Source organism: Perca flavescens, chromosome 14, assembly GCF_004354835.1.
Source record: "Perca flavescens isolate YP-PL-M2 chromosome 14, PFLA_1.0, whole genome shotgun sequence".
NCBI classification, from domain to species: Eukaryota; Metazoa; Chordata; class Actinopteri; order Perciformes; family Percidae; genus Perca; species Perca flavescens.
Window position 1 is genome coordinate 4,114,868 of NC_041344.1, and position 9,003 is coordinate 4,123,870.

The window sequence follows — 9,003 nt, forward strand, 5'->3', positions numbered from 1 at the left end:
CTGGTCTTTGTGTTGTGACCTGTGATGGTCCTCACACCTTCCCAGACCTCCCTCATGTTGTTCTCCCTCAGCTTCTGCTCCACTTTTCTCCTATAGCTGTCCTTAGCTTCCCTCACACAGTGTTTCACCTCCTGCTGTGCTGCCTTCATGGCCTCCCTGTCCCTGCTCCTGAAGGCAGCCTTCTTCTTGTTGAGGACAGCCTTGACTACCCGCGTTACTACCCAAGGCTGTTATTAGGGTAACAACGGAAAGTCTTGATGGGGGAGACCACGTCTGCGCAGAAGTTCAGGTAGTCTGTCAGACAGTGTGTTATCCCCTCTATGTCCTCACCAGGCGAGTTGAGCAGCACATCCCAGACTGTGGTGTTGTAACAGTCTCTCAGGGCACTTTCCATATCAGGGGACCACCTCCTGATGGTGCGAGTTGTCACCGTCTTTTGTTTGACCAGGGGAGTGTACAGTGGCTGTAGGTGAACCAGGTTGTGATCAGACTTCCCCAGTGGTGAGAGGGGAGTCGCTCAGTATGCATCCCTTACATTAGCATACAGGAGCTCAATTGTCCTGTTGTTTCTCGTAGGAAAGTCTACAACCTGGTGAAAAACAGCCAAAGTAGAATCCAAAGATGATAGGTTCCTGAAGCACTGCATTGACATGACCGATGCCTTGCTGCAAAAGATGAACACAACAGCAATGCTTGGACTCATGGAGTGCGTGGTTGCAGTGATGGAGGCCCAATTCCGCAGTTTACTCAAATACACTGATTGATATTGCACACACTGCACTGCACACACTTTAAAAATTGTGATTTTAGTATTGTGTATTTTATTGTTTTTCAAAATCAACAAATTTTCTACAGAGACATGTCTGCTTTAGTATGCTTTCTCAACAGAGAAACAAAATGCAAGTTTTAAATAAAGATAATTTACACTGATTGAAGGAGTAACCTGACAATAATCATGCTAATCCTGTATATTTACTGTGGATGCATTAAGAGTTGTGTGTTTGACTAAAGTTGGGATGAGAGGCATGAAGCATCTCCTTATTTAACCCTCATGCCCTCCTCGGCCATTTTTGTACATTTTTCTCAAGTTTTTATTTTCATTTTGTGATCATTTTTGCAGTGTTACTGCTTATGGCATGAAATTTTGTAGGAACCTTTCTTTTCAGTCAGATTTTTTAAATCCGGTGTTTATTGCTCTTACATGTCTTTTATACTTAAATGATTCATTTTGTACACTCTGGACACCTTCGAGGCAAAAATGTCCACGCACACATATTAAATCATCATATATCAATATTTCTTTCTGCTTTTTTTTCATAAATCACTTAAACAACTTCTGACCTAATCAAAACCACCAGATATGCAATCATTTTCAGGATTTTAACCCTTTAAATGCCAGTTTATGTATTTGAAGTATGTCATTATTTATATAAAAAAAAAACGTGTGTATGTGTGTGTGTGTGTGTGTGTGTGTGTGTGTGTGTGTGTGTGTGTGTGTGCATGCATGCATGCGTGTCTGTGTGAGAGAGAGTTTGTGTAAATCTGTAAACAAACAATGATAATTTTAGTGGTGAAAAAAGCGCACCTTACTTTTGCCAGATATATTATGGAGCCGTGTGTGTGTGCGCGTGCGTGTCTGTGTGTGAGAGAGACAGTTTGTGTAAATCTGGGTGAAAAAAGGACTTCTTTTGAAGGATGCATTTCATGTGTCTTTGAAGCATGCTTGAATAAAAACTTTGTCTCCTAAAGAAAAGAAAACCAACTATTAGTGTGTTGATGCACCTGGCTCTAGAGAAGGAGCCTTTATCTTCCAGCCAACTGCAAGACTCATCTGAAGATGACACAAGTTTCGGGAGTCTGACACAAAATGGTCACTGGTGTCCTCCAATTCTGTGAGCACCTCTAACCCTTCCTCTGAAAGTGGAGAGGACACTGAAGATCCTGTCCATCCTAACCTTGAATGGACAGTGAAGAATTGGCAAGTCTGGTCTCCATCTAATACTGAGATGCTGCGCAATATTCAAGCACCGACCGGCATGATGCCAGAGCCCACGAAATATGCCATATCAAGAATCCATGATGTGGAATCCTCTTTCAACCTTTTCTTCACTCCTGACATGATCCAGCTGGTTCAGGAAATGACAAACCTACATGGGAGGTGTTCAATTTCAGGATGGAGTGATGTGGATGCTCAGAGATTAGAACATATGTGGGACTTCACACTGGGCTGGTGTGTACCGGTCCAAAGGGGAATCCACCCGGAGCCTGTGGGATGTTCATAGTGGGAGACCAGTCTTCAGGGCCAGACCAGTCTTCAGGGCCAGACCAGTCTTCAGGGCCAGACCAGTCTTCAGGGCCACCATGTCCCACAAACCATTTGAAATGATAAGCACCAGTTTACAGCACATACAGGAGACAATGTTTTTATACAAGCACGTCTTCAAAGACACTTCAAATGCATCCTTCAAAAGATGCCTTTTTTCAGCCCCAAAATGATCATTGCTTGCTTACAGATTTACACAAACTCTCTCTCTCTCTCTCTCTCTCTCACACACACACACACACACACACACACACACACACACACACACACACAAGCTCCATAATATAACTGGTAAAAATACAATGACTTTATGCATCAGTCTACAAGGGCAAAATGGTTGAATCTGGTGAAATACTGTAAAAATGTCAAATATGACCAAATTTCAAAATGAAATGCTGACATTACAGAATGCATGGTCTTATACTGTAAAGGCCGTGAATTCAAAATATGTGGTTATAATGGAAGTCAATGGGGCATTTTTGCCTCGAAGGTGTCCAGAGGGAGTATCTGGAACTACATAAAAATACTAATGCAATCAAATTAATTTTGTTCAAAACCTTTAACATATCCAAGACTCTAATCACCACCAAAGCCCCGTTCCCCTACGATTTATTTTATGGAAAATAATTAATGTTCTGTTTGGTTTTTGATAAATAATAATTGCTTTAAAGAATTAAACTGGCATTTAAAGGGTTAAAATCCTAAAAACCTATGAATGTTTGGTAGTTTTGAGCAATTTAGAAGTTGTTTAAGTGATTTATGAAAGAAAAGCAGAAAAAAATATTGATATATGAAGATTTAATAACAGTTTTTGTGTGTACATTTTTGCCTGGAAGGTGTCCAGAGTTATTTTTTAAGGCGGGCGTGAGGGTTAAGAATGTTTGAGTCAAGACAGAATGTTTCAGCTTGACGTTTAATCAAAATATGATCAAAAGAGGGACGGTTAGATAAGATTACGTGGTGAAAACAGAAATTATCTGAAGAGTGAATCATCGGTCCAACCTGGACACGGGAGGTGAGCCGGTTGCTGGGGTAGTGCAGATTGGTCCGGTGACTGAAGGTGACTGAAGGAGCGGCCTGCAATGATAAAAGCATAGGAGAGTTCATTTTTCCTTTAGTGACTTTAGAGGCTCTTTATATTGATTTATTCACCTGTTTTTCACTTTAACTGATGTCTGACTGATAGGAATGTTCACTCACGGCCACATTCAGGGCGGACTGGCCACCTGACCCACCTGGCCCACCGGGCCACCGGGCACTTTCCTGGTGGCCGACATGATTTTTGGTCCCAGTCCGTCCCTGGCCACACTGGAAAAGAGAATTACATCAAGGGTCAGACATGGAGTGGTTAAATTGGCTTTTGTAGGGAGGGGGAGCCCTTATTTACAGTGAATGGTCGTCATTCAAAATCGTGCCGTAAAATGACTTAATGTGTTTTTACACCAAAGGGTCTTTTCCAGTATTAATGTGTAAGGTAGGGTTGATTAGTTATTCAAACAAATAATAATTATTCACTTACTTTATTATTTTTTACCTTTATAGGCTAATGTTAACAGGCAGGCCACGGATTTCACCCTCGGGAAAATGTATGAAATTGAACATGTTTGAAAATATTGGTTGCATCTTTTTAAACAAGAAAATGATGTTGATCATGTGCAATTAGATTGAATAATATGTAATTAAATAACATAGCAACCGTAATTAACCATAATATAAATGATATTGAAGTGTGACCATAATATAAATAATATTGAAAAAGTAAGTACTTGGAATGGAAAAATATACATACAGATAATAACAATAAAGATGCTGCCTGGCCCTGGCCACATGCATCCATACCCTGTACCCATACATCCATACCCTGGCCCCATACATCCATATCCTGGCCCCATACATCCATACCCTGGCCCCATACATCCATACCCTGGCCCCATACATCCATATCCTGGCCCCAAACATCCATACCCTGTACCCATACATCCATACCCTGGCCCCATACATCCATACCCTGGCCCCATACATCCATACCCTGTACCCATACATCCATACCCTGGCCCCATACATCCATACCCTGTACCCATACATCCATGCCCTGGCTCCATACATCCATGCCCTGTACCCATACATCCATACCCTGGCCCCATACATCCATACCCTGTACCCATACATTCATGCCCTGGCTCCATACATCCATGCCCTGTACCCATACATCCATGCCCTGGCCCCATACATCCATGCCCTGGCCCCATACATCCATACCCTGGCCCCATACATCCATGCCCTGTACCCATACATCCATACCCTGGCCCCATACATCCATGCCCTGGCCCCATACATCCATACCCTGGCCCCATACATCCATGCCCTGGCCCCATACATCCATACCCTGGCCCCATACATCCATACCCTGTACCCATACATCCATTGCCTTTTACCGACCCGGGATTAGCTTCTGTTTTAGGGGAAGGGGGCTTTGCATTCTCCTTGCCCTGTCACTGCTTGTTAAGATAAGCTAGGTTAGCCTCCTTGTGTGTGCTTCTCAAATGTACTTTCAAATTTGTGGGATTTTTCCCTTTAATAAATTGTCCACTTATTTTACCACCTTCTACTGCGAGGCACTTGCTGTTATCTGATACAGTCATAATCAAATAGGACTCTGCCGCTTTCTTCCGACTTTCGGTACCGCGATGATGCCTGGAGACGAGGGGTACGGGCATGTTGTGTTCAATTTCATGCTGTCAATGTCACTGCTGTGGGGGCTGCAGAGTGCTTCCCAATCTGTAGTTTCAAAGCAGTCTGCTATCAGTGGCCTCCTGAGACCACTGCTTCACAAGCCTCTTCACGGGTTGTTGTTTGGTCACCACAGGGGTGTAGTCTGTGATCAGATGGACGAGGTTGTGATCTGAGCTGCCGAGTGGAGGACAGATGATAGGTTCCTGAAGCACTGCATGGACATGAACAATGCCTTGCTGCAAAAGATGAACACAACAGCAATTAGATTAGATTAGATTTTTTTATTGATCCCAAAAAAATGGGAAATAATGGTGTTGCAGTAGCAAAACTATCAGACACACAGCACACATACAGAGTATACATTAAATAATAGGAAACAATATACATTAAATAATAATTGAATACTACACGAGCAATATTTAAAATATATACAGTTTGGAAATAAAATGCTTGGACTCATGGAGTGCGAGGTTGCAGTGATGGAGGCCCAATCCTGCAGTTTACTCAAATACACTGATTGATATTGCACACACTGCACTGCACACACTTTAAAAATTGTGATTTTAGTATTGTGTATTTTATTGTTTTTCAAAATCAACAAATTTTCTACAGAGACATGTCTGCTTTAGTATGCTTTATCAACAGAGAAACAAAATACAAGTTTTAAATAAAGATAATTTACACTGAGTGAAGGAGTAACCTGACAATAATCATGCTAATCCTGTATATTTACTGTGGATGCATTAAGAGTTGTGTGTTTGACTAAAGTTGGGATGAGAGGCATGAAGCATCTCCTTATTTAAGAATGTCTGAGTCAAGACAGAATGTTTCAGCTTGACCTTTAATCAAAATATGATCAAAAGATTAGATAAGATTGCACAGTGAAAACAGAAATTATCTGAAGAGTGAATCATCGGTCCAACCTGGACACGGGAGGTGAGCCGGTTGCTGGGGTAGTGCAGATTGGTCCGGTGACTGAAGGTGACTGAAGGAGCGGCCTGCAATGATAAAAGCATAGGAGAGTTCATTTTTCCTTTAGTGACTTTAGAGGCTCTTTATATTGATTTATTCACCTGTTTTTCACTTTAACTGATGTCTGACTGATAGGAATGTTCACTCACGGCCACACTCAGGGCGGACTGGCCACCTGACCCACCTGGCCCACCGGGCCACCGGGCACTTTCCTGGTGGCCGACATGATTTTTGGTCCCAGTCCGTCCCTGGCCACACTGGAAAAGAGAATTACACCCTGTACCCATACATCCATATCCTGGCCCCATACATCCATTCTCTGGCCCCATACATCCATATCCTGGCCCCATACATCCATACCCTTGCCCCATACATCCATGCCCTGTACCCATACATCCATACCCTGTACCCATACATCCATTTCCTGTACCCATACATCCATGCCCTGTACCCATACATCCATACCCTGTACCCATACATCCATACCCTGTACCCATACATCCATACCCTGTACCCATACATCCATATCCTGGCCACATGCATCCATACCCTGTACCCATACATCAATATCCTGGCCCCATACATCCATTTCCTGTACCCATACATCCATTTCCTGTACCCATACATCCATACCCTGTACCCATACATCCATACCCTGTACCCATACATCCATGCCCTGTACCCATAAATCCATGCCCTGTACCCATACATCCATACCCTGTACCCATACATCCATACCCTGTACCCATACATCCATACCCTGTACCCATACATCCATATCCTGGCCACATGCATCCATACCCTGTACCCATACATCCATATCCTGGCCCCATACATCCATACTCTGGCCCCATACATCCATATCCTGGCCCCATACATCCATACCCTTGCCCCATACATCCATGCCCTGTACCCATACATCCATACCCTGTACCCATACATCCATTTCCTGTACCCATACATCCATACCCTGTACCCATACATCCATACCCTGTACCCATACATCCATACCCTGTACCCATACATCCATGCCCTGTACCCATAAATCCATGCCCTGTACCCATACATCCATACCCTGTACCCATACATCCATACCCTGTACCCATACATCCATATCCTGGCCACATGCATCCATACCCTGTACCCATACATCCATATCCTGGCCCCATACATCCATACTCTGGCCCCATACATCCATATCCTGGCCCCATACATCCATACCCTTGCCCCATACATCCATGCCCTGTACCCATACATCCATACCCTGTACCCATACATCCATTTCCTGTACCCATACATCCATACCCTGTACCCATACATCCATACCCTGTACCCATACATCCATACCCTGTACCCATACATCCATGCCCTGTACCCATAAATCCATGCCCTGTACCCATACATCCATACCCTGGCCCCATACATCCATACCCTGTACCCATACATCCATACCCTAGCCCCATACATCCATACCCTGTACCCATAAATCCATGCCCTGTACCCATACATCCATACCCTGTACCCATACATCCATACCCTAGCCCCATACATCCATACCCTGTACCCATACATCCATGCCCTGTACCCATACATCCATGTCCTGTACCGACCCGGGATTAGCTTTTGTTTTAGGGGAAGGGGGCTTTGCATTCTCCTTGCCCTGTCACTGCTTGTTAAGATAAGCTAGGTTAGCCTCCTTGTGTGTGCTTCTCAAATGTACTTTCAAATTCGTGGGATTTTTCCCTTTAATAAATTGTCCACTTATTTTACCAACTTCTACTGCGAGGCACTTGCTGTTATCTGACACAGTCATAATCAAATAGGACTCTGCCGCTTTCTTCCGACTTTCGGTACCGTGATGGTGCCAGGAGATGAGGGTTACGGGCATGTTGTGTTCAATTTGACGTGGAATGTCAGAATTTCTGGGTTCCTAGTTGGAAACTATACATGTCTACGGCATAGACTGAATAAAACAGGTCTGTTGTCGGAAATGTCAACTCAAAACGTTATTTGCTCTGTGAAAGAAATTGACAAAGATGAAAACTAAGGACATTTACTCGATAATTGCATTTTATTTTAGTTAGTTTTGCAAACAGACATTACAGTTTTAGTTTAGTTATTATTGTTAACGATTATAACCTTGCTCCAGACGTCCCTGGCGTTGTTCTGTTTTAGCCGCTTTTCCAGTTTCTTCCTGTAGATGTCCTTCCCCTTCCTGATCCTCTGCCGGGTTCCTTCTGCACTCTGTGCAGCTCCTCAAACCCTCTTCTTTTCGTTCAACAGGGCCTTAATCTCGGAGGTCACCCAGGGTTTGTTGTTGGGAAAACACTGAACCAACTTGGAGGACACAGTGTTCCCCACACAGAAGTTAATATAGTCTGTGATGCATTGGGTCATGCTGTCAATGTCACTGCTGTGGGGGCTGCAGAGTGCTTCCCAATCTGTAGTTTCAAACAGTCTCCTATCAGTGGCCTCCTGAGACCACTGCTTCACAAGCCTCTTCACGGGTTGTTGTTTGGTCACCACAGGGGTGTAGTCTGTGATCTGAGTGGCCGAGCGGGGGGAGGGGGGATGAGATGTATGCATCTTTGATATTTGCATACAGTAAATCCAAAGTTGTAACACCTCTGGCGTGGCATTTCACATACTGGGTAAAGGTGGGGAGAGGACAGGGAAGCATGAGATGAGGTGGAGGGATTGGGGGTGCTGGTTTAGAAGTGGAGAGATGACAGTGTGGATCTGATCTGTAGCTGCAGCAGCGACCGCCGAGGGGGGGATGTACACGCTCACTGCAGTAACCTGTGAGAACTCCCTCGGGAGGTAGTAGGGCCGCATGCTAACCGCTAACAGCTCCAAGTCTCTGGTGCAGAGTTGCTCCTTCACAACGATGTGTCCCCATCTATCGTTCACAAACACAGCGATCCCCCCTCCCTTCTTCTCACCACTCTCCGTTTCTTTCCTGTCCGCTCATAAGA